Raw genomic sequence first — 26619 nt, 5'->3', positions numbered from 1 at the left:
TGCAATGAGGTGGCAGACACAACACCATGATGCTAATCAGGATATGTATAATCCCTTTAATATTTAATAATTGTTTTCCCAGTTACAGTGTTTCTTTTGCCAGTAACTGTGTGATTCTTGTTGTATGCCGCATGCGCACCCGTTGGTTCATCCTCTATTATGTGAAAAATAGGCATTATATCAGGCATATTTTGTGTTTATTTGCCTGTGTCTCCTAACTATGCCCACATGATGTGTTTCTCGCCTAAGTGTGTAAATTGTGTAATTAGAGCTGTCGAGCAGGGTTACACATGGTTTAGGCTCTTTTCTGATTGATAAAGTTTTAGTTGACCAGTCACAGCTTCCCTCATCTCTGCCGCGAGAACGTACCAAGTTTTACTACGCAACAGAGAATCATTACCAATAAAATTTAGTCATGAGTCACGACCGATCGACCTCAATAAGACGAAAGGCTTATCGTAGTATTGCAGCCGACATCCTCAGCTTGAAATAAGGTTATGCAGCTGGAAAATGGATGGAAAGCAGCCAGGTTTATTCTGCGGGCGCTAATGGAATAATGGACACGTTTCCTGCACACAGTGGATGCCGCCATTTTTTGTCCACTGAGCCAATATTACAGAGAATGCAGGGGCCGGTTCATCTTACTTCACTAGGAACCAGTGACATCACGGAGACATGAGGAACAACTTATAGAATATTCATTCACTCCGCACGGCAGCGACCTGCACTCTGTGTAGGTGGGAAGTTCATGTTAAGTCCAGAGAGCTCATCTGACCATTATAGTTATTACCACAAACTTCACAAAACTTATCAAGCTCTGACAATAAAATGCATGGCACACACAGACCGAACCAGTGTGTTAGCAATCGGACTTATATTTTGTTTAGTTTACATCCTGGTACAGTGGAACTTTTCACTGTGGAATTATTAGTCTGTGTGAAATCACCAGTGTTTGTTAAACTGATACAATGATTATAATGATACTCACAATTCTCAATGCACAATACTCAATGCAGACACATGTTGGGAGCAAAACTCTCTGACACACCCTGTATCCTGCATTTTATTGGTCCTTATGATTTAGAACGTTACTAATCTCTACGTGGTAGTCGTACAGTAAATAAGAAAAGCATAAGTGAGACTATGTAAGGAAAATAATCAGGATTTAGGCAGAAGTCTTACACCCGGCACCTCCCTCTGAATGTCATGTAAAAGTTTTTGTATAAATAAATACATGTATATTAATACTGGGGAGTTTTCCAAAGTTACAGCGATTTAAAGAAAAAAAAAAAAAGAAATGACTGAAATGTATGATAGATAGTGTGAGTCTAGGTGATGACCTGTGAGGGACGATGAAATGAATTAGGCTGAATTATGTTAGAATAATGTGTTCTGCTTAATACAGACCTCACGTGAGGCAGCCGGCCCCCTGTACAGATAAGGACATTCTTATACGGAGATTTCATGAAAGTAATACATTACAGTAAGGCTGCATATAATTATATAACTATATTTATATTAGATCTGTACTCGTTATGGTGAAGGCAGAGTTAGCGGTCTGCCTAGGGCGGTGAAATCTGATATTTGTTTTATTTACATGAGAACTGATGCAATATGTTACTGTACACCTATATCAGAGCTGCTGTCATGCTGATACTAATGGTATAGCAATGATGTATCACATACACAGCAACTTATTATATTTAACGGGGTGTAACCATGTAACTCTGACTTACCCTGTGTGGTTATAAAGTACAAAGTTAGTGGGAACCACTGAACAAACACATGCAGTGTGTATATATAATATATATATATATATATATATATATATATAATATATATATATATATATATATATATATATATATGAGTGTATTTGTAGCTACAGTAGACTAAAAGGAGTGGATTGAAACAAAGAGGTATATTTACTAAACTGCGGTTTGAAAAAGTGGAGATAGATGTTGCCTATAGCCAACCAATCAGTAAATGGTTGCTATAGGCAACACCTCCGCTTTTTCAAACCGCAGTTTAGTAAATGTACCCCAAAGTGTCTTACTGCCCAACTGTATCTGTCATTACATTTAATTCGCTTACAGAATGAAACTTCAGCAGAGGCCCCGTTACAGGGAGAAGCCGGGAGAAAGATGTTCTTGTTTTACACGGAGACTCATGAATATTAAATCCGTTCAGGTAATAAGATTTACACCCGGCTACCAGTCTGCTGTCTCCTCCCAGCTGTCATCAGCTTCTGGCATCAATCTCAGGGGGGTGAAAAGATTTATATCACAGAGCCAACCACACCATACCAGGGGCCCATTGTGGGTGTTGCTAAGTCTGTGTCACCGTGGCTGTTATGCAAGATAAATGAATGTTATTAATAATAATAATAATAATAATAATAATAATGTATCAATTTTATCTTATTAAACATAATTTAATATTATAGGTATAATATCTCAAATATTTAGACAAGTCATTTTTATTCGCATCCAAATATAACTATCCTAAATAAATCACGTGTTCCATTAATATCTCTTTCCATACACAATGTAAGGTGCAGACACACTCTGTAAACACTAAGACCAACTCTGTCCATAGACGGGATGGGCGCTGTGATTTTATTATTAGTAGTGTTCACACATTGCATGTGGGTTTGGAATAGTTTGACTCTAAATGTTTATTTCTTACAATTTCAAAAGCTACAAAGACATTTTTCTAAAGAATGGGGGAAACAGTTTCCATTTGCACTCTCCACTTCCTGAGAGTGTTGGTGGCAATGCTGCTGTTATTGTTTATGTGGAGCCGATATGATAGCTTCCTCCTACACACATCTGTACAGATAAGCAGAAATGATACACTGTATCACACAGCAATGTTGTCTGTGCCATCCTATGCAGCCACAATGGGTGTATTACAATGTAGCAGTGTGCTCATAGAAACATACCTCTGTCACATGTACAGCTACACGTGTACACACCCAGCTGAAAACGTTGTCATATGTGACCTCTGGGGTGCAGGTTGGTACAGACAATGACTGCAGATCCTGTGTGAATTACTGACACTTAGGGGGTAAATGTATCAAGCTGCAGGTCTGAAAAGTGGAGATGTTGCCTATAGCAGCCAATCAGATTCTAGTTATCATTTATTTAGTACATTGTACAAAATGACAGCTAGAATCTGATTAGTTGCTATAGGCAACATCTCCACTTTTTTAAACCCGCAGATTAGTAAATATACCCCTTAGTGACCACGCTACGACCCGCAGATCAGCAGATTCATGACAGAGCAGTATAACCTGGAGGTTTCTCTATGGGGTCTAATAAAATGTTCAAGGTCAGTAAAGTGTCTGACTTTGGCCATCTGAAGTAATCTGCAGGGGCTGGGGGTGAGAGGGGCTGGGGGCCATCTACCCTCCCGGGCCGGTAGCATAGTGGGTTACCTTGTGCTGGGTCACTGGACCATCTTCATTTGCTGCTGAGCTGAGTCTCGCCCCCTGAGCTAAAATTTGCCGGCCCTCCCCTACAGCAGAGTGTAACATTCTCCATGCAAAAGCGTTTCGTCCTGGTGCTATGTATGTATTAATGTATGATGCAGTGTTAGATTAATGACCATCTATTTCATTTTATTTTCTGTCTGCAGTAAGTTTCCTCTGACGGGAACGAGCAGCCCCTATGAGTTTGAAAGTGACTTTGAAGACATTCTCTGCAATGTTCCTCGCCACAGGACGGCTCCCAGCTCCCCCACTCAGGTACCAATTCACCCGCCGCACCGGCTTTAGTTATCACTATTGTTTTCATGTTGTGCTGAGGCGGATGGATGTCCCCCAGCTGCGGCGCTGATTGTGAGACGGTGCATTACAGGGGGGGATTGAGTACTGTACAGTCTCTGCTAGGGAAGTGATGTGCAGAGCGTCTCGGGACCCTGCTTATGTCTGATTTTATAATTAAGCCAGCTGTTCTCTGACAATACATTACACAATGCAAAACAACTGTTGGTTACACACAATTCACTGTAATGTTAACTCACATACAGTAATCAGACACTATTCCAGCACACAGCATGTAAACTCAACATGTTCCGTAGCTCGTCCCCCATCTCATCTCCTGTTTCCTGATTCAAACACTCTTGATTTTTTTTGCCATTATTTTTAATTAACTAAGTGCTGCTATATATGCAGCAATAGCCACAGTTTTATTGCAGGTTATTTCAAAAGCTTTTAACCACAGAATACTGTGATAGTATAATGACATCTCTGTCAATCACGGGAAGTGTTTGTTTATGTAGTTTGCATCCAGTGACCGTTTGTATTTGTGACTCGTGTCAAAGGACAAGTTGGAAAAATGCACAGGTACCCGATGAGAGCGCTCTGAAACTTAGCGACAGATTAATACTGATCATCTTGCTGCTGCAAACAGAAAACCAGATCTAATTGGGTTCAACGCCCTAGTCTCTCTGAACACTCTCTATCCCTAATCTCATTATAAAAGCACAAATCTCCCATCGCTTGACTCCTATTCCGCTAATCAAACAAATCCGTAAAGTCTCCGGGCTGATTCCCAGCGACACACAGGTGAACTTCTCGAGCAGCCAGCAAACTAATTACCCCCTGGATATCTCCACTGGAGACCTAGAAAGGACATTTAAATGTCACTGTCAATCAAAAGAATAGCAATGTAAAGAAAGTCAGCACTTGAAGCTGAATGACAGTAGCTGCAGGAGTAAGAGCTGGACCTACACATACAAGGGAGGAACAGAAAGAGGAATCTGATGCCATTGTTCATCTAGCATTTTATTCAGGACACTGCTGTTGTGCATCCCATCCTGCCCGTGACACGGGATAATGCCCCTAGGAGGGGCAGCATGCACTGGGCTGATTAAAACATCATTTTCTTCTAATAATCCTTCATATGGCAAAATCTTCCTGCTGAGAAAACCCCTCACTAGGCTCATTACAGCCATCCAGCAGAGTCAACAATATACTTATATGCCCTGAAATTACCCCAGCAAGGGCTTTTGGCAAGAGCACAAGGAACCCAGGGGCCAGTTTGGACAATGAGAAATTCCAAACTGCTCCAAAGGTTCCATCAGATCTGACCAGTATAGTAGCAGAGGGAAAGGAAAGCATGCTCATTAAACCACCAGCTTGGGATAGCACACACCAAGCAGTAAATCACTTTCACAGCAGGGGAATAAAAAAAAGGGAAAGGTTTGGTGAATAACCTACTTGGGTGAGTTCGGTGCCCATCAAGATGAGAAAGAACAGACTCATGAGTTTGCTTGTCGGTTGCATTTCTCGGTGCCAGGTTCAGTCGGTTTCCTCCTCTCTCTCCTTTTTTTTTTTTTTTTTTTTCTTCCTCTTCCCCCTTCTCTTCACTGTGCTTTTGTTCCAGAGCTGTCTGTGGTTCTGTCCTTCTGGTGCGTTTCAGCAGCCCTAGGAGACAAGGCAAGGAGTCTGCTGTATAAAGTGCCCACTTAGCATATTTGTTCTATATCCCAGATCCTCTCCTTTCTCCTGGTGTGTGTATGTCTGTGTGTGTGTTGTTAATGGCTTCCTTGATTGAAAGGCATTTGCAAGGAGGAACTCAATGGTGCACAAAATAATGGTGCTGCTTTTGCCAAAAGTTTGCCTTGAAAGGGAGGGCAGGGATAAAGGGATGGGGGGAAAAAATACAGAAGCTGTGGTTAGCAGTGATGCAGCTAGTGGAAAGGCACCACAATTTTTCCTTAGAGGACTGAATTTCTGCCAGGAAAATGGAAGATATAAGCCGGAGTCTGATTGGCTATTGTACACTCTGCTCAGATTGGCTATTAACATTTGCTTGCCCAGCCTGCTTGCTGGACCTGTCATTTAGTGAGCAGTGTTGTCGTGATTGGAGGTTGTTTCATCCTTCTGCTTCTGTTTTGTCTATTGTTCCTTTCTCCTCCAGCAATAATGCACAGATTGCTGGAGAAATGGCTGGGTTCGTATCAGACTGTCCTTCCAGATTAATCTCCTATTACGCTGTCACATAACGAGATGCCTGTTCTCAGGTGCAGAAAATTCAAATCAAGGTATTGTTCTTGTGGAAAAATATGTATCAGGGCACAGAACGGGGGATCTGCACATAAGGAGTTAACTGCTTAAATTCAGCTTTGTGGTTGAGTTTATACTATATAGAAATTAACCTTTACATATCTGTGTCTCAGCAAATAGAAGGATAGGGTCAATGAGCCCAGCTCTGGTTTAAAACTCTATTTCCCCCCTGGACAAACTCATCATTCGCTTCTTTCCTGCCGTGCTGATGCCACTTGTGGAACACTGGCATTTGTTAGGTTAATAAACTTGTTTATAGAGCACTGGTTGGCAATCTGTGGCTCTCCAGCTGATCTAGAACCACAAGCTGGTTGGCAGGTCATGCTGGGACGTTTAGTTCCCCAGCAGCTGAAGACATGCATGTTGCCTACATTTCCTGTAGATTGCAGGATGGAAATCTACCAACAAACACCAGCGTTCTGCCAAACTATAACTCCCAAGATCCTCTGCTAGGCGCTAACCAGCTGCAGTAGACAACAGCCGTATAACCACAGGCTCATGTAGATGAAATGGGAATGTCCATAGTGAACTGTATAATCTGTATAAGAGCCGTGATACTGTAGAGAACTCTCCAAAGGTTCTCTTTATACAACTACATGTAAGGTAGCCATAGGATGTGTGGGGGAATATGTGTATAATATGTATGACAATAAAACCAGTCTACAGTCCCAGGAATGATCCCTGTGATACTGTCATTTGTCTTCCTCCTTGTACTGCAGCCTCACTTTCAGCACACATCGAACAGCCAACGATTTTGCTGGACCGCTTGTTATAGGACCAACAGCTGGTGTATTCTTTATGAACTGCTACTCCTGCAGGATAAGCCTTCCCCTCACCTGATTTCCTGTCCCCTCTGCGGCCATTGTTGTATTATGCGCTCCACGTGGAAACATAGCCTTATAAATACCAGCACAGCTAATCCACTCATCTACCCAGATAACTCACTGAAGACCGCACCGTGGCCCTGTTGTTCATCAGGGAGACATTGCAGGAGAGCTGGGCCTGATGCAGGGTTGGTCGTAATTATGCCCAAAATCTCAGGTGCAAATTCATCATCAACATTTATTTATTATGTGCCAGCAACTACCGTAGCGCTTTACAATTGGGAACAAACAATAATAAAACAATACTGGGTAATACAGACAGAGAGAGAGGTAAAAGGGCCCTGTTCACAAACAAATTGCGTTCATAATTGCTGGCATGTGCAGCGCTGCAAGATACAGCATTGCATACGCTCCAGTAGTATATGCGCCAGGCTTACACCAGACATGCGCCACATACGCTAACACCCGTGATCATACCCATTTGTTTTGTTTGCAAAATATGTATTTGGTATTAGGCGTCAAAAAAACTTTAAAAACCAATACAAGAGAAACAATTCCCTATCGCACATACATGAAAAAATTGCTTAAACGCGTGCGTAAAAGCACGTGCTATGAAGAAAGCACCTATTGGCAAACAGCCAATCACAAACAGTTTGCTATTGCTGTTGACTGTCATCATCATTATCTGCAAATAATACAGCTTTCTCAATTGCGCTCTCTTACTTTACTCGGCCTGCGTTAGAACATTCCTTCCCTCCCCCCATCCCACTTCTCCAAGTGACAGTGGGCATAAGTGCAAAATTACGCAAATCTGCGTAAGCGTATTTGCATGCAGTCACTTTTCTGGGTGCAGAGCGATTTTCCACAAGATACGCTACAAACTGGTGTAGTACTCACTCTGTATCAGCCCCCGTATGTGCAATTTTCACACCTTGTTGACCTGACAAATCCATGCTGGGCAACTTGCTGCTCGTTACATGTACCTAGCGGCCGCTATTTACTATTATAATGACAAGACGGGAGAATCACCTCATACAGATTCAGCGTCTTTATTTCTGCTGATATTCAATTGATGAAGAACAAGATATGTGAACTTGTATTCTCTGGGCCAGACAACACCTCTCAGCCTGCTTTGATTAGGATAAAAACCCAACAGAAGTGGCTTTGAAAAGTCAAAACTAAAAATATATATTTCCTGGAGCCCCACGAGAGGACTATTTCTGTCTCTGAAGTGAGAAGTGCGAGAGGTGATATTATTGGAGTGTTATCTGGAAGATGAATGACTGAGAACATCTTGAAACTGCTTAGAGGTCCATAGAAGTGTGTCGCAGCGGAACGTTTCTCTACAGTTTTTATTTTTTGCATCCTGAAGGTGAATATTGGCCCCTTCCCTACTGACATCATCATACACCCATAATTTCAACACAAAAAACTGCATAGATTATGTCTTGGAATGGGGTGAAACATTGGGTTGGAGTTTTTGAATTCTCTGCTCAGCAGTAAAAGGGTTAACAGTGATGGGGAGAAAATATTTCAGGATACTGTCAAAATAAGAGAATTCGGTTGGGGGTGCTCGCGATGGGTGCATAGAAGGAGTAGTCGTGGAGTAGGCTGATAAATCACTACCTAGAAGGTATCCAGTCTTCTCCTCTGGAATCACCCAGAAGTTAGCAGCAAAGAGACAAAGATGCTGGTCCACAAAGCTCCATCCAGACTCCTGGCTGAAGGACCACGATGGCGGCCACGATCTCAGAGCACTGGGAATCTCCCTCCCAGACTCTCCAGCAGTGGAGCATAGTACGGAAATTTCCCCGCTTTTTAGATTCCCAACTCATAGTTGCCACCGTGCAGTTCTTATTAACATCATTAAGAGAGGACATCAGTGCAGATATTAGGAACTCCATGAAATAAAAGTTGACCTGAGGGAGAGAGGAGGCAGACCATCCCACCTAGAAACAAAATTTGCAGAGTTAGCAGAATCCCACAATCCAACCCCATGAAGATCAGGAGAGCCCTATCTCTGTACTATGATTTAAAATAGCAGAACTCAAGGACAGATCCTATAGAAATAACAGCAGAATTAGAGGGCTGCCTGGACAATCCTAGAGACAGACTTGGATGAATATATAAAAGGCAATACATGAGGCCTTAAACTGCTAATTAATTAAGTTCACAGACTTCCAAGACCTAAATCCCTCCCTCCAACCTCCCCACTGATGTCATCCTTCGTATGTACTATTTTCAGTGGAAAGAGCACTTCCTTATAGCCACAAAGAACCTAGATGACCCCAAAAACCCCTCCCGGTCTATCCAGAGCTACAACCGACCTGTCCAGAGCCATATTCAACAGAAGGGAATTTGATGAAGTGACCACAATCCTGGAGTTACAAATATCCTACTGCGGAAAAATGGATTCGCCTACATGTAATCAATACCCCTGACCAAGGCCTTCAGCTGCTGCATAGATGGTAATATGGTTGCTCTCTCGTTATACTATAACACTGAAACCATCCCCCCACTGCTGAGTACTGAAATAGTGGAGTAATGCCCATTGATTCCTTTCTTGAACTCTGGTGCTCTACTTCCAGGAAGTGGGCACAATCCAAGCTTTGACGTGTACTACTCCACCTTGGTGGAGAAGACTACTTCACTGTCAGAGACTGTCTATAGAGTAGGGGCAGCACGGTTGCTCAGTGGTTAGCACTTCTGCCCCACGGCACTGGGGTTATGAGTTCAATTTCCGACCATTGCCTTATCTGTGTGGAGTTTGTATATTCTCCCTGTGTTTGTGTGGGTTTCCTCCGGGTGCTCCGGTTTCCCCCCACACTCCAAAAACATATTGGTAGGTTAATTGGCTGTTATTAAATCGACCCTAGTCTATGTGTGTTTGTTCGGAAATTTAGACAGTAAGCTCCAATTGGCAGGGAAAGATGTGAATGAGTTCTCAGTACTCAGTACAGTGCTGCGGAATTAGTGGCGCTATATAAATAAATGGTGTGATGATGATAGAGTAGTTTATATTTTAATGGTTTTACTTATTTGTTCTTATTCTTTGTATAACATTGTGTGCTTCCAGTGGTTCAGATGTTTTATTCCCCAGTCATCACTCAACAATGATGGTAAACCAGAACCCTTCTAGGCTCTCCTTCCTGTTCCCCTTCCCTTCATACCTTCCTCCAAGGGTACAGACTTTCCTAGAGAAACCACATATATCCGATGTAGTTTCAAATACAATTACTAACTCTGTTCTACAATCACCTGAACTGTGCCACCAAAGTGGCTTTGCTCAGTGTTAGCGTTCCCAGTATGAATACCATGGAGAGGGGTTGTGCTTAAAAACAGAATGTATTTATTATTGAACAAGTTTCACACAGGTATAACTAGTTGCAGTCAATGAATAAACAGCTATCATAAGGCCATAGAAATAACAGGAACAGGGTTACCAGGTTTGACAGATGAAGCAGGATACCAGGATTAATCAGAAGGCTTGAGGCACTGGATGATCCATGGGAGGATCAGGCAAAAGCAGGGTCAGGCAAGCCAGGGGTCATAAGTCAGAAGGACCATGGTCTGGATCTGGGTCACAAGATGAGCTGCAAAACATAGGAAAAACATAGGAACAAAACAGAGGGCAAATACCAGGAGAAGGTCAGGATACAAACAGAAGTTTCACAGAGAGACCAGCAGAGACAAAGACAAACAAGCTGGCACTCTCCTGTTGGAAAAGGCAGTCTTAAAAGGCCAGAAACAGGTGATCACGATCCTGATCTGATGATGAGGGCTTAACCCCTGGCAGGGAAGCAGAAACTGTGCAGGTATTAAAGCAGCACCTCTGGTAAGTTGCATCTTTAAAAAGAACACAGAACTTGTGCATTGTTCCGACCATATTTAAATCCAAGCAGTATATGCACATGTGTATGTACAATAAAAGTTCACATCAGAAAGTCATTGGTCTAATGTCCTTTTGTGGGCATGCGCAGAGCTATTTCCATGGATAAGTATAATAAAGATAATGTATTTTTGTTACATGAAATACATTGCAAAATTAAATTTTTCAGAAAACTTGAAAACATGCCCTAAATGTAAACAGAAAAACGCATCCATGATAAAGGGTATTTATGTGCATTTGCGCAGTCGGATGCATCATACCTCCTGCTCTGCCACATTGTGCAGCAGTTGTGCGTCAAGTTTGACAAGTTTTTGTATGTACGCACAATGATAGCGTAGAGATGCGGGCTCAGGGTGTTAATTGAAAAATGTGAAATTTGCATTAACCTATTTATACACAATATAATACTGTAATGAGATGATGAGTACATAACAGAGAATAGTGTCTAGAAAATACTATTAATGAATGTGAAAGTCACATTTACCATGTAAAATATAATTATATAAAGACAAAATAAAAGTACAAATTGAGTTTAATTAAATGTAAATACTGATTAAGGAACCCGAGCAGACAGACGCGACTTCATATGCTATAGCAGCCACACTAATTAATTAAGTATCAGTGGGAGGGTTCAAGATGCTATTAGCAAATCAGAAGTGGGTAGATAATGTTGCTGATCGTTGCCATCATCAGTGCCTATATTTGCACGAGCCCTACAGCTTTCTTGACAGGCGTATTTTTATATATATATATATATATATATATATATATATATATATATATATATATATATATATATATATAGATATAGATATAGATATATCTGTACCCAGGTCTGACTCAATTGCATTTACTAGAATACCCCTTTACTGTACTACGCCTACGCTTGCCCGCCTCTTCCCTCTCGTTTTCCGCCTTTCTAAGCGTAAGGAGTTGTAAGTGTAAGAACTGGATGTTTGTGTACATATTTCCTGTGCACATGCTTAGTATGAAAAAGTGTGGTTTACGCAAAAAAAAAAGTTCAACTTTACATAAGCCCCATTACATCCATCCTGTTTTGTTTTTTAAAATTTAACTGATTGAATTCCTTTTGCGGTTTAGCTTTAAATTCCAAACATCACATTTAATCTTACTGAGTGGATGTCCCAAGAACCACTCATTTGAGCGCAGGTCGAGTATTGTGAACTCACTGTATGTGATCAGTCATTTTAACATGATAAAATTGTTAATTATGTGCCAAGAAAACAGAATATTTATGAAACAGTTTTCCTGTTTTGCGCAAAGGGGTCACAAGCCACTAGAAAACCACACGTAATATTCTGCATTTCAGAATCAGAGGACACTTATCATCATTAAATTGTCCTGGCTTTTGTCAAGTGCATCCTTAAATATCTTCCTAGAGCAGGCTGCCTTGGCTGTTTCTTCTGTTTGGCTCCCCTTGAGTGTGATGATAATCCTCAATAGTAGAACACATGAAACATATCTGACCAATCACTAAACTGCAATACTAGTAGATATGCCCTCCTTTTTTAGGTCAGAACAATAGATTGTTCTTGTTTCCCGTGTAGGCTGATTACATGCTATTTTCCAGTTGTCATGGTGATGGCAGCAATTTACACATTTTTATGAATAACCCTAGAAAAGCTGGCTTCTAAAGAGTTGTTTGTGTGACATGAAATTACTACTCTCCAATGTAATAGTTTGCTCTTCAGCGAGGACTAGCTCTACGGTACCTGACAATACGGAGCCAAGAGCATCACGGAAAGAGCAGGTTTTACTTCAACCTACATACAGCGAAAAGACCGATTCAACAGGGCTTAATCAGTTACCTAAATAATTCATGGTCTAGACCAGTAAGGAGTGCACCAAGTTTATGTATTCTTGAGTTCCACAGATCTGTGTCTGGTCCATCTGCTCCACACCTGAAGGTTTAGACCAGTAAGGATTGCACCAAGTGTACAAGTTCTTGAACTCTGAAGATCTGCTTCTGGTTTGTTTTCTCAACAATTGAAGGATTAGACTAATGAGGAGGGCATCAAGTGTACAAGATCTTAATCTCCGGAATTTCTGCTTCCAGTCCATTTTCTCTAGACACATGAAGGACTAGACCAGTAAGGAGTGCACTAAATATATAAGTACTTAAGCTCCACAGTTTTGTGTCTGGTCCACTTTCTCCATACCCAAAGGTCTAGACCAGTAAGGAGCGCACCAAGTGTACAAGTACTTGAGCTCCACAGCTCTGTGTCTGGTATACTTTCTCCATACCCAAAGATCTAGACCAGTAAGGAGCACACCAACTGTACAAGTTCTTGAGCTCCACAGATCTGTATCTTGTCCACTTTCTCCAAATTTGAAGGATGGAGAGCTGCAGGTGTGCAAGTTCTGGAACTATGCAGATCTGCATCTGGTCTCTCTTCTCAACAATTGAAGGTCTAGAGACCAACAAGGAGGGCTCCAAGTGGACAAGATCTTGATCTCCGCATTTCTGCTTCACTTCCGTCTTCTCCATACCTGATAGTCTAGAAAGTAAATATATAGTAAATATAGTAAATGCAGTAAATATATAAGTTCTTGAGCTCCTCAGATCTGTTTCTGGTCCATCTTCTCCACACCTGAAGGTAGAGACCAGTATGACGTGCACCAGGTGTACCAGGTTTTGATCTCCATAGATCTCTGTCAGACCCATATTCTCCACATCTGAAGGTAGAGACCAGTAAGCATCGCATGCAGAAGCACTGTGGTCAGCAGCCATGGGTGGCGCAATTGATGACCATGCAAAGACCCACCGAAACACACAATACCTCCCTTCTGGGGAGTCCTGTTCAAACACAGGAGGGGGTGGAACCTCCAGGGCCTTGGCGGGGATCTATAGCCGCAGAGCATGTCCATGATTGACACATTTGTTTTTCTTTTACTTTTTCTTATATTATTCCTGTATGGACCTATGTTTATTCTCAGTGTACTTTGTTGGTTACAGACCTAATGTACGTAGCTGTCTATACTCTTGTACTGATTGTATAATGTTGTAGATTGTGCATTATATATCCCTGCCTCTGTAGCCGATTTGTAATATTCACAAAACTAAAATACACTACACCTTAAAACAACTAAAGTTATTTTCATTATATGCACATGTGTGACGTACCAAAGTACAAGTTATCGCTTTTTCTTTCAATCATTTTAGGTTCTGGGTGTTAAAAAAAGCCACATGCAGACCATCACTTGATCTGCATAGGAAAAATGTTTACCCCTGCAGTCACAGATAAATCTCATGTATCTTTATATTTCTGAACACTTTTAGTAGCTGTTTTCTGTGAGGGAAATTGTGTTGTACTAGCACTTTAAGGGTTAGTTGTTATTAAGGTCTGTAATATGACAAACAAGTCTCTATAAATGAGCTCATATACAGTCATATACAGACCCTTTCATACCCTAGGAAGTGGAGTAATTATACTTATACAAGAAAATGGGTCAATCTCCAATAAAAGCTGCAATAATGTGTTTGAAATATTAATTAAAATGAGAAGCTTGAGGGGCGTAGAGTCACGTAAGTGGCGATTCCATAAACTCCGGAGTGAATTATTGAATCATAATGACCTTCAAGATCATTCAACAGAAAGCCGATCCAAGTCCAATTTACCCAAATAAAATCACATTACACTGTATTCATTAGCGGCAGAGGATGTTTTAAGCATAATGTACCAGTTGGTGGATTAGCATAGAGAAATATGATTTATTCTGTAAAGAGGAACTATTTATACCATAGGCTGCCCCTGTTCTTGAGTGTTAAATGCCTCATAGCTGTTGTCGTTCTGAGCTTTTAGTCATACTGATTTATGCATATTACATATATATGTTTTTATATATTCTCTAAACAGTTACAGTCACTTTTTTATATGTTTGATTTCTACTAGCAGAAGATTAGGCCCGCGTGCCTTGGACCCAATTATTTCTGGGACGTAGCCATCAAATTGTGAGTTCTCTAAGCAAAATTGCCTCAACAATTTGGTTGGTTTTAGAACAAGTCTGACAATCACCAGACAGGCGAGTTAGGGTAACACACCTGGAGGAGAGAGGCGTGGTGTACCTCACTATTTGGGTAACGCACCTGGAGAGGTGAACAGTGGTGTACATCACTGTTAGGGTAACGCACCTGGAGAGGTGAGGAGTGGTGTACCTCACTGTTAGGGTAACGTACCTGGAGAGGTGAGGAGTGGTGTAATCACTGTTAGGGTAACGCACCTGGAGAGGTGAGGAGTGGTGTACTCACTGTTAGGGTAACGTACCTGTAGAGGTAAAGAGTGGTTGTACCTCACGGTTAGGGTAAAGCACCTGGAGAGGTGAGGAGTGATGTACCTCACTGTTAGGGTAACACACCTGGAGAGGTGAGGAGTGGTGTACTCACTGTTAGGGTAACGTACCTGGAGAGGTGAGGAGTGGTGTAATCACTGTTAGGGTAACGCACCTGGAGAGGTGAGGAGTGGTGTACTCACTGTTAGGGTAACGTACCTGGAGGGGAGAGGAGTGGTGTACCTCACTGTTAGGATAACGTACCTGGAGGGGAGAGGAGTGGTGTACTCACTGTTAGGGTAACGTACCTGGAGAGGTGAGGAGTGGTGTACTCACTGTTAGGGTAACGTACCTGGAGGGGAGAGGAGTGGTGTACCTCACTGTTAGGGTAACGTACCTGGAGGGGAGAGGAGTGGTGTACCTCACTGTTAGGGTAACGTACCTGGAGGGGAGAGGAGTGGTGTACCTCACTGTTATTGTAACGCACCTGGAGAAGTGAGGAGTGGTGTACTCACTGTTAGGGTAACGTACCTGGAGGGGAGAGGAGTGGTGTACCTCACTGTTAGGGTAACGCAACTGGAGAGGTGAGGAGTGGTGTATCTCACTCTTAGTGTAACATACCTGGAGGGTAGAGGAGTGGTGTACCTCACTGTTAGGGTAACGCACCTGGAGAGGTGAGGAATGGTGTACCTCACTGTTAGGGTAACGTACCTGGCGGGGAGAGGAGTGGTGTACCTCACTGTTAGGGTAACGTACCTGGAGGGGAGAGGAGTGGTGTACCTCACTGTTAGGGTAACGTACCTGGAGGGGAGAGGAGTGGTGTACCTCACTGTTAGGGTAACGTACCTGGAGGGGAGAGGAGTGGTGTACCTCACTGTTATGGTAACGCACCTGGAGAAGTGAGGAGTGGTGTACTCACTGTTATGGTAACGTACCTGGAGGGGAGAGGAGTGGTGTACCTCACTGTTAGGGTAACGCACCTGGAGAGGTGAGGAGTGGTGTACTCACTGTTAGGGTAACGTACCTGGCGGGGAGAGGAGTGGTGTACCTCACTGTTAGGGTAACGCACCTGGAGAGGTGAGGAGTGGTGTACTCACTGTTAGGGTAACATACCTGGAAGGTAGATGGATGGTGTACCTCACTGTTAGGGTAACATACCTGGAGGGTAGATACATTGTGTACCTCAATGTTAGGGTAACATAACTGGAGGGTAGATGGATGGTGTACCTCACTGTAAGGGTAACATACCTGGAGGGTAGATACATTGTGTACCTCAATGTTAGGGTAACATACCTGGAGGGTAGATGGATGGTGTACCTCACTGTTAGGGTAACATACCTGGAGAGTAGATACATTGTGTACCTCAATGTTAGGGTAACATACCTGGAGGGTAGATACATTGTGTACCTCAATGTTAGGGTAACATACCTGGAGGGTAGATGGATGGTGTACCTCACTGCTAGGGTAACATACCTGGAGGGTAGATACATTGTGTACCTCAATGTTAGGGTAACATACCTGGAGGGTAGATGGATGGTGTACCTCACTGTTAGGGTAACATACCTGGAGAGTAGATACATTGTGTACCTCAATGTTAGGGTAACATACCTGGAGGGTAGATACATTGTGTACCTCAATGTTAGGGTAACATACCTGGAGGGTAGATGGATGGTGTACCTCACTGCTAGGGTAACATACCTGGAGGGTAGATACATTGTGTACCTCAATGTTAGGGTAACATACCTGGAGGGTAGATACATTGTGTACCTCAATGTTAGGGTAACATACCTGGAGGGTAGATGAATGGTGTACCTCAATGTTAGGGTAACATACCTGGAGGGGAGATACATTGTGTACCTCAATGTTAGGGTAACATACCTGGAGGGTAGATAGATGGTGTACCTTACTGTTGGGGTAAGGTATGAAAATGTTGTAAAGCAGGAAAACCACAAGTTATTTGTATAAGCTGTAGGATGGCTATGTGTGACATGAGGATGAGCTCATATTGTTATCCTGTTTATGTTTGCAATTTTCATAGTAAAGTATAATGTTTGAAGTGTATAAAAACGTGTTCTGAGAGCTTTTGGTCAGAAACATCTAAGAAGCCCGAGTTGCATATAATGAAGGTCTAAGATGTGATTCTCACGTCCTGGGTTGTTGTGTGTGGTAAGGATACTGACGTCTGATACACCTATGTTGGGAGGCGGTCCCAGGTGATAAGGTGTCTAACTCCCCCTAACCTCCGACTATTTGTTGGTGAGATGTACAAATGATAGAGCCAAACACTGACGCACGTTTCGCTACATAAGCTTTATAAATAGGCTGTTGTGAAACATACGAGGCAACAATAGCTTTATTAAAACCTTAAAGACAGTAGTCTAAATAGTAGTAATCCTTAAGAAATGGCAATGCAATTAGAATTGACTTGCACGATAAGGAAGTTAATGTTGCTACTTGACTCCTTTTTTTCCTCTGGGCTGGTTCTGTTCTTAGGGGCTTGTACTAAACTCCCTCCGTTCCTTTGGGCTAGCCCTGGACTCCCTCTGCTAATCTGGCAGAGGGAGTCCAGATCCAGGGACTGGTTTTTTCTCTAACAGTCTGACAACTAGCTCTATGTTAGGCTGACGGTCTGATCACCAACTCACAGAACAAGATGGCGGAGGTCTTCACCTATAGCAGCCGCCTTTCCCTTAGAGCTATATGTGCTCACCGGAACTCAGATGCCCCCAGGACTTAACTCCAGGTGTAGTGCGAGTTGGTAATACAGGCCTGTAGCGGCAGGCCAGGAGGCTAAATAGAAGGCAGCGGATAGTCAGACAGTAGCCGAGGTCAAGGGTCACAGGCAAGCAGGGTAGTCAGTAAACACACCAAGGGTCAGGGTCACAGGCAAGGTAGCGGAGTCCAAAGTACAGGTCAAAGGGTCAGGGTCACGGACAAACAGGCAGGGTCCAAAGTCCAGGCAGAAGGTCACAACAGAAAATCCGACAGGCAGAGTATCCACAGGACAGGATCCAACAACAGACAGCAGGTCAGCAAACTGGGTCAGAAGCGCTATAACCTGCAGAGAGGCTAAGCCCTCTCAGCCTTAAATACTTAGACCAACCAATCAGGGCTCATCCCTGAAATTACACACAGGCCAGTTTTAATTGCCCATTAATCGTCCCACAGGCTGGGAAAGATCAGCGCATGCACCCGGCTGTACTATTTGCCAGGGTGGCTTGTTAGAGATACACGGCGTCCCGCTGTTGCCTTGGCAACGGTCGGACCAGCTGCAGGAAGTGACGCCCCGGTCTTCAAGGAGACGGCCGGGTCGCCAGGCAGGGCTAGAGCTGAGTCGCAGCAGTGCCCGTGGCCGCTTCGTCTCCTAACACTCTATCAATCTTGCAGATCTCACTTATAGATTGGCAGCTATGTTGACTAAACCGGCAGCTTTGTCTGTAAGTGTTGCAGCTCTCTCTGTCCATATTGAAGCTTGCTCTGTGGGACTTGCAGCTCTGTCTATTGAAGCCCTTTTCAGTCTTTACATGCCGGGCAAGCCCTCTGCACTTCCGCGTGTCTCTAGGACTCACACTCACTGTGTGTTTCCTCCTCTTCAGCAGCTGTTCAGGTACTTGCTTGTATGTCTCTGTGGCTCCTCAGGGTTTGGCAGCCGACTTGACAATGGCTGTGTCTGACTCCTCCTCGGCCACTCTCCTGTGTTTCTCCTTCAGTTCCCCGTGTTATGGCACTACAAGTTGGCAGGCTCTCACATCACATCCTGAGTCCTGACAGCTCAAGCATGCTGGGAACTAAAAAAGCAATTTCTTGTCTGCAAGGTGGGTGAGGAGGTGTTGCGGATCGCATCCTAAAGTCTAGACCACCTCCTCTTTTCATAACTCCCCTCTACAACTCCTGGAAGTGAGGTATGAAAAGTAAGAAAGTCATGGTTAAATGCGACTTCTCCAATAATGTCACGTTGCTGCATTACAAGTAGGTAATTGTAATGTAAAATATTACCTATCGTGTGAGGCAATGCTCAGACAGCAGCATGAGAGAGCTCTACACACACAAACGGAATACCCTGGAGCCGATAGATCCCTCACAATCATGACAATGTTCTCCTTAATTGTCTACAATGATGAAGGTCCGCTCTAGAATGCAGTGTTCCAGCACGTCACATGAAGATTATCTTTTATGCTTAGAAATAATTCTTTACTTTTTCTTCCCTTTGTACCTGCTAAGTTTGCCAGAACATTTGTACTATTTCTCTACCTCCTGTAGAAAGCTGATATTTCAATGCGACCTGGAAGAAAAGCTCCTATAAAATATATATTCCATTCACAGCCTCACAATGTGATGGTAATAGGGTAGTTTGTGTTTTATTGTTAATTTATGTTATTTACACGCCCCCTGTTACCTGAACGCAATCACAGATGAAGGTAGATCTAATGATTGGCTCTAGTTACATTTATTATAATATAGTCGTAATGATTATTATATAATAATAATATAATACACTGTTGTTGCTCAAATACAGTGGGTGGAAAAGAGGGAGTGACCCCTTAAAGGAGGGGATATCTTGGCTGGGGAGGTGTGGGGCACTTTTGGGAGAAAAGAGGCACACAGGGCACACCCTTATTCTAAAAAGGGACATCCCCGTAATCTCATTCTCACCTCTACTATACTTGTATCAGTTACTTTCAGGGGAGGAAATATTGCAATAAAGATTGACCACACCTTCTGTTTGCCAAATGACGCCCCATTTTTTGAGACCACACCCTTATATTAATAAAGCGCCAAAAAATTGCTTACTACCTTTTATTAAAATCGTGACTTTTGCGGATACAAACATTGCTGGAACCACTGAGAGATCAGCCCTTATTGTGGTGACGGGGGGAGGTCAAACAATGCTGGTCCATCTGCTACGGAGACCCCCAGTTTGATATTCTGTGCATGCGATGGTCCAAAAAGAGGTGGTTCCCCAAATGATGTGTACCATATCGAACAATCATGGAACCAGAAAAAAATACATTTATTCTTGAACCCCACAGATTGTGCACCTCCAGTCTAGAACATTTACTACACTACATTAGTATGCCAGGCAAGTGTTCAGACATTATACGATATTGAAACAAAATGTAACATTAAATGATTTCAGGAATAGCTATTGTGTCATTACCATAGGAAAATGAGAGAAACTCTGCCAACTAGACATAGAACATAGTATGTTGTGTTATAATATACTATATTGTGATTCTAATACTTTTAAATAAAGGAGGCTAATTATAAAGTTTTGTATTAAGGGCGAGGAAATTAACTTTTCCCAGTGATTTATGCGGCTGGGTATATTAGTACATGAGCACAATGCATTTCTCCAATGTTGTGTTTGCTCTTCATTATCATTCAGTCGAAATGTATATGACGTTGTCCAGTCAAAGATCTGACAGGTTTCGCTGTATTGAAATTCTCTATACTTGTGCTACAAGTTATTAAAAAAACTGCCGGCGGGTAGAGAACAGCCTCCAAGTCTCTATTCATAGTGTTTTATTTTATTGAATATCGAAAGGTTAACGCTATTGAGTGCTTGGGAGATGTCGGCAAGCCGTCTGTTCCCAAACTACAGGCGAGGGGGCGAGTTACCAGCCAGATGTTGTTATAAAGAAATATAGAACACCGTTTAGGGTTCAGTGATACGTTTAACCGTTTCCATCCAGAATATACACAGTGCACAGTGTGTCTTATTTTACGGACCTGCTGATCTACATTATGCTGCCTGCACATGACGCCACCGTTTTCATTTCATCTGGCAGATGCTTTCAAGAATGTGTGAATACACAGAGGAGATATTTGGGTAAAATATTTCTAACTCTCGGGATCCAATTTTAGCACTTGGATATCAGATCTCTTCTCTGTGCCAAAACAATGTTGCATTAATCCTAACAACAACACGCGGAGATGATATCTTGGCTGGGATTTCGTGTCCTTTCACGGCTGCACTACTGTAGATGGTATTTTCAGGAATATGTATATTTTCTCATCATTGTAAACATATTTGTTAAACTGAAGGATCACTGTTATATATGAGACAAGGAGGTTTCAAGGTCTGTTTGATTCTGTTCCAAGGTCACTTTGTACCTGAGTAACCAACATCCCGCTGCTTTCTATATAAAACTAACGATCAGTAGTCAGCACCCCAATTTATTTCCCCTGTTGTCAGAGACGGATAGAGCTATTACAGTGATACTGTACATTTGAAATAACCTACCGGTATTTTATTTTATAATATGACCTATTTTATTTACCACATATGTTATCCTCTATGAGGCATTGGGAGAACATAACATATTTTGTGCGTTCCTGGTGTAGCATGTAGCACTGATGCCCACTTTAGGGCAGATGGTAGTTTAACTAGGTCAGACTTCCTTGGGTAATACGCGTACCAAGGTTCAGATGAGGAGTGTTTGCAGAACACGTTACATTCCAGAACAAGGGAATATAAACACAGGTCTATAAATATGGGAGTTATTATAGAGAATGTCCAAATAACGTTTCATTGTCTATTTTCAAACATAGATACATTTTGACGTGACTCAAACCCCTACAATCTATTTTGCACGCTGCGGCAAGACTGATTTTCCTTGCAAATCGTTATTCCTCTGTTGAATCACTCTGTATGTCTCTACACTGGCTGCCTGTCTTCTATCGAATCCAATATAAAATACTTTTACTAACCTACAAGGCCATCAACAAGGCTGCACCAACATACATCTCCTCTCTTATCTCCCAACTCGGCAACTCCGTTCTACACAAGATCTGCGTCTCTCATCCACCCTCATTACATCCTCCCATTCCTGGTTACAGGACTTTTTTCGGGCTGCACCCACTCTATGGAATTCTCTCCCTCGCACAAAAAGAGTCTCCTCTGGTCTACAAACTTTTAAGCGTTCTCTGAAAACCTACCTATTCAGACAAGCTTATAATATTCCTCAACCACCCTCTTAACCTCACTACTTTACCCTATTACCACCCGTTACACAATGTCACACAAGACAACTACCCCCTGACCAACATTGTTGTGTGACAGGATCATTTAGCTTGTGAGTTACTTTTACCTTTGCAGTCTGGCTTGGCCGAAATACAAAATGTAGACTTAACCTCATGTGTCAATCTCCCATTGTCCCATAGATTGTAAGCTTGTGAGCAGGGTCTTCTCACCTCTTTGTCTGTTTTACCCAGTTTGTCCATTAGTTTATTATGTTTGTCCCCAATTGTAAAGCGCTACGGAATATGTTGGCGCTATATAAATAAATGATGATGATGATGATGACTTAGTATCTGATATATTTTGAAGTAAGAAGTCAGTATTTTAGATACATTGTTATCTGTGATAGACTGAAGACTCCTTTTTTCTCATGGAGCAAATTGTTCCTATATGGGGTAGTGGCCCCTGCATCTTAAATGGTTTCTACAGTGATGTCACTCCTGGCATAATCCATGAACCCACTGACAATTTCAAAATGCCCAGAGCCTCAGAAAGCATCAGTAGGGAGCAAACCTATAATCTGGCTAGGGCTAATTGGAGAGTAATGCAATCTACTCAATGCACCATTAGTCCTGCACTAACTATTAGTGGGGCCCTCTGGTGGTTAGCTTAGACATTCATCCAATCAGAATCTGCCTATTATTTGTGTCCATTGGCTCTCATAGCTGTTACTAGGACTCACCACTAGATGTCTCTACCAGTAACGAGTACTGGGAGGTAAAAACAGGGGCCATTGTAGGTACTACTGGGGGGGGGGGAGTTGGTGTAATATGGATTCCCTACAAAATGTGGAAGGTGGGAATCTCCTCTCTAATAAAGTTATTTCTACGCTACACATTCTAATATGATGGGTACCATATGAAAGAGATAGGGGCGGACTAGCAAAATTTGGGTAGGGTCCTGTCAGTGCTGTTCTCGCCTCCCAGGCCCCCTAGTCTGCAAACAATACAGCAGAGCGGGGTCTCTTCTGAAAGGGGCGGGCCACCCAACATTGCTGGGCCCTGTAATTACCACACCCCCTATTGTTTCGCCCCCTAGAGGGGGCTGGTTTACTGACTATATTTAGTTAAACAGTTAGATACACTACATATATAGCTGACCAATCAATTCACTAGGAACTAGCGATGAGACTGAGGTGTGGACACATAGAATCTCAAAAAAGTATGCGTTAGGGATATCACTGCTTCAGCCAGAGCCTGAATAAGGATTCAGGCCCCCCATGCCTTCTATGCCAGGCTAATACTCATTCTTAATTTAAAATTTGGCTTCCTTCAACCTCTCCTGCCCATCAATGTTTATGTTCTGGTGTTTTTTGAAACTCAGCTCCACTTAGCTTTTTAAATGGGTCAAAGCAATCTGTCACTCATTTCTTTTTCATTAAAATCAGAGCTATATAGCGGAACGGAGGCATAAACAAGCGCTACTGAGAGTGACGTTATGAAGGGGGAGGGGGCTGCCATACCTGCGCCAGTCACCATCTTTTGTCTCTCTAATCAGGTTCTGGTCCTCTCATCCTGGAGGTCGCAAGTTCCCTGTGTGCTGCTGTAAAGCTACCCCTACTTAGGTCAAACCACTGGTTGATCAGATGGGTGATCACTTGGTTTGTAGCCCAGCAACACATTTTTAACATTTTCTCTGTATAGGTGCAAATTTTAATGCACCCTGACTTCTGAGCCGGTATCGTCGGAGAGCACAAGATAGTAAGTACCCAACATCAATCAATGTACCATTGTGAAAAAGTTGAAGATCTGCTGGAGGGAAAAGTCACATTCAGCTTTGTAAACGGTTAGTGTTACTGGCAGGTCTAAGCTCATCAGTATGATGCTGTTTGATAAACCAGTCACATTGTAGATAGTTTTCTCTCTGACTGGTAAGGAGGTCAGCTGCCTGATTGCGCTACCATATCTGTGCTGCAGGGGCCCTGCACTCCAGCACACAATGCATGCTACCTGCCACCACGCGGATGCTCATCATCATCCTGCCTGCTCGCCTCCAGGTATCAGAGACTGCATCTTCTGACAGAATCTCTCAGCGCCATCAGACGGAGACATTATTTGTGTGCGTTGCGGTAGAGCTCCAGGCTTCAGAGTTCAAGATTTATAAAATCTGGCCTTGCAAACATTTGTTTAGGTTAAAAGCAAAATCCTTTCTACATTTATTTTCTGTTAAATGAGCAGTCTCGTGTAAGGAGCTTTATCTTTGTATTGATTGTTATGCAGAATTTCCCTGCCCAGTTATGCTTATCATTTCTTTTTAATGTAGCCAATGGACCCCTGGGTACCTCCGTGTACCTGGAGGGGGGTAATTTCGATAAGTCTCCCTTGACAGGTGAGCCCAGGGTCCAGGAGTTACATTTATGCCTGGGATTATCCAATAGGCTGCCTAGGGCGCAACATTTTTTGGGGTGCAAAATTGTGACAGGGAGGGGGGTATAGACTGAATTTCATTTTAAAATATAAGAGAATAGAAAACATGAAAGAAAAATGTAGTAAGGTTTTAATCTTGATGTATTCCCCTGGTAAAGGGTGAGGATATAGATTCATCCTTTGGTCCCACCAACCAAAACGAGGTTAGTGGCAGGCACAGATGTGACAGCCCTAACCACACAGTTCTGCCAAAGATTGCCATGTGTCTTTTAAAAAGTCAAGCGGAGATGAATTTCGAAAACATGGGAACATAAACGTCGGTGGTGGGGGGCGGAGGGGGGGTGAAAGAAGCCAAATTTCAAATTAAGCACAAGTTTGTTTATATCTACCACATATTAGCCTTAGTCAGTGGTCTCAGGGTTAGCCATCGTTACCACCACTCGTATAATAGTCACAGTGGTCTCAGGGATAGCCATCGTTCCCACCCCTCATATAATAGTTACAGTGGTCTCAGGGATAGCCATCGTTCTCATCCCTTATATAATAGTCAGTGGTCTCAGGGATAGCCATCGTTCTCATCCCTCATATAATAGTTACAGTGGTCTCAGGGATAGCCATCGTTCCCACCCCTCGTATAATAGTCACAGTGGTCTCTGGGATAGCCATCGTTCTCACCCCTCATATAATAGTCACAGTGGTCTCAGGGATAGCCATCGTTCTCACCCCTCGTATAATAGTCACAGTGGTCTCAGGGTTAGCCATCGTTCTCACCCCTCATATAATAGTCACAGTGGTCTCAGGGATAGCCATCGTTCTCACCCCTCATATAATAGTCACAGTGGTCTCAGGGATAGCCATCGTTCTCACCCCTCATATAATAGTCACAGTGGTCTCAGGGATAGCCATCGTTCTCACCCCTCATATATAGTCACAGTGGTCTCAGGGATAGCCATCGTTCTCACCCCTCATATAATAGTCACAGTGGTCTCAGGGATAGCCATCGTTCTCATCCCTCATATAATAGTCACAGTGGTCTCAGGGATAGCCATCGTTCTCATCCCTCATATAATAGTCACAGTGGTCTCAGGGATAGCCATCGTTCTCATCCCTCATATAATAGTCACAGTGGTCTCAGGGTTAGCCATCGTTCTCATCCCTCATATAATAGTCACAGTGGTCTCAGGGTTAGCCATCGTTCTCACCCCTCATATAATAGTCACAATGGTCTCAGCGTTAGCCATCGTTCTCACCCCTCATATAATAGTCACAGTGGTCTCAGGGATAGCCATCGTTCTCACCCCTCATATAATAGTCACAGTGGTCTCAGGGATAGCCATCGTTCTCATCCCTCATATAATAGTCAGTGGTCTCAGGGATAGCCATCGTTCTCACCCCTCATATAATAGTCACAGTGGTCTCAGGGATAGCCATCGTTCTCACCCCTCATATAATAGTCACAGTGGTCTCAGGGATAGCCATCGTTCTCACCCCTCATATAATAGTCACAGTGGTCTCAGGGATAGCCATCGTTCTCATCCCTCATATAATAGTCACAGTGGTCTCAGGGATAGCCATCGTTCTCACCCCTCATATAATAGTCACAGTGGTCTCAGGGATAGCCATCGCTTCCTCTCTCCAGTACTTATATTTATTGCACTAATGTATTGGAAAGTTTCTTCTTTTTCCCCTCCTCCGTACATTGCACTTACATGAGGCACTCTCTTGTCTGTAGAGGGCTTGCAGCTTCTCTGCTGCTCGGAATACAAAGTAAATGATTTCTGCAGTAATCAGTTACTAGGATATTTTTTTTTCCCTTTTTACTGGGCTGAAACCGTCAATTAATGTAAATGATATACTGTATCTTCCTCAACTCCATCAGTAATAAACAATGTGCTTGTATTTCATATGAGCATTGTATTTATATGTCTCATAGTGGGAACACACATTAGCACTGGCAAGAGACAGACTTGGATTACCTAATAGGCAGTCTAGGTCTGTATTGAAGGAAAGATCCCTTATCGACACAATTTACCCAAAAATTATTGTGAGAATCACAGATCCTGCTGCAGATGGATATAAGAATTTCTGCCAGCACTTGGCGCTGCCAGCCGGTATCACTATGAGGCGCCGGCAAAATTTTCTATTTTCTTTTATGA

Source organism: Mixophyes fleayi, chromosome 9 (genome assembly GCF_038048845.1).
Source record: "Mixophyes fleayi isolate aMixFle1 chromosome 9, aMixFle1.hap1, whole genome shotgun sequence".
Lineage (NCBI taxonomy): Eukaryota > Metazoa > Chordata > Amphibia > Anura > Limnodynastidae > Mixophyes > Mixophyes fleayi.
Note: the sequence above shows the minus strand (reverse complement) of the source record.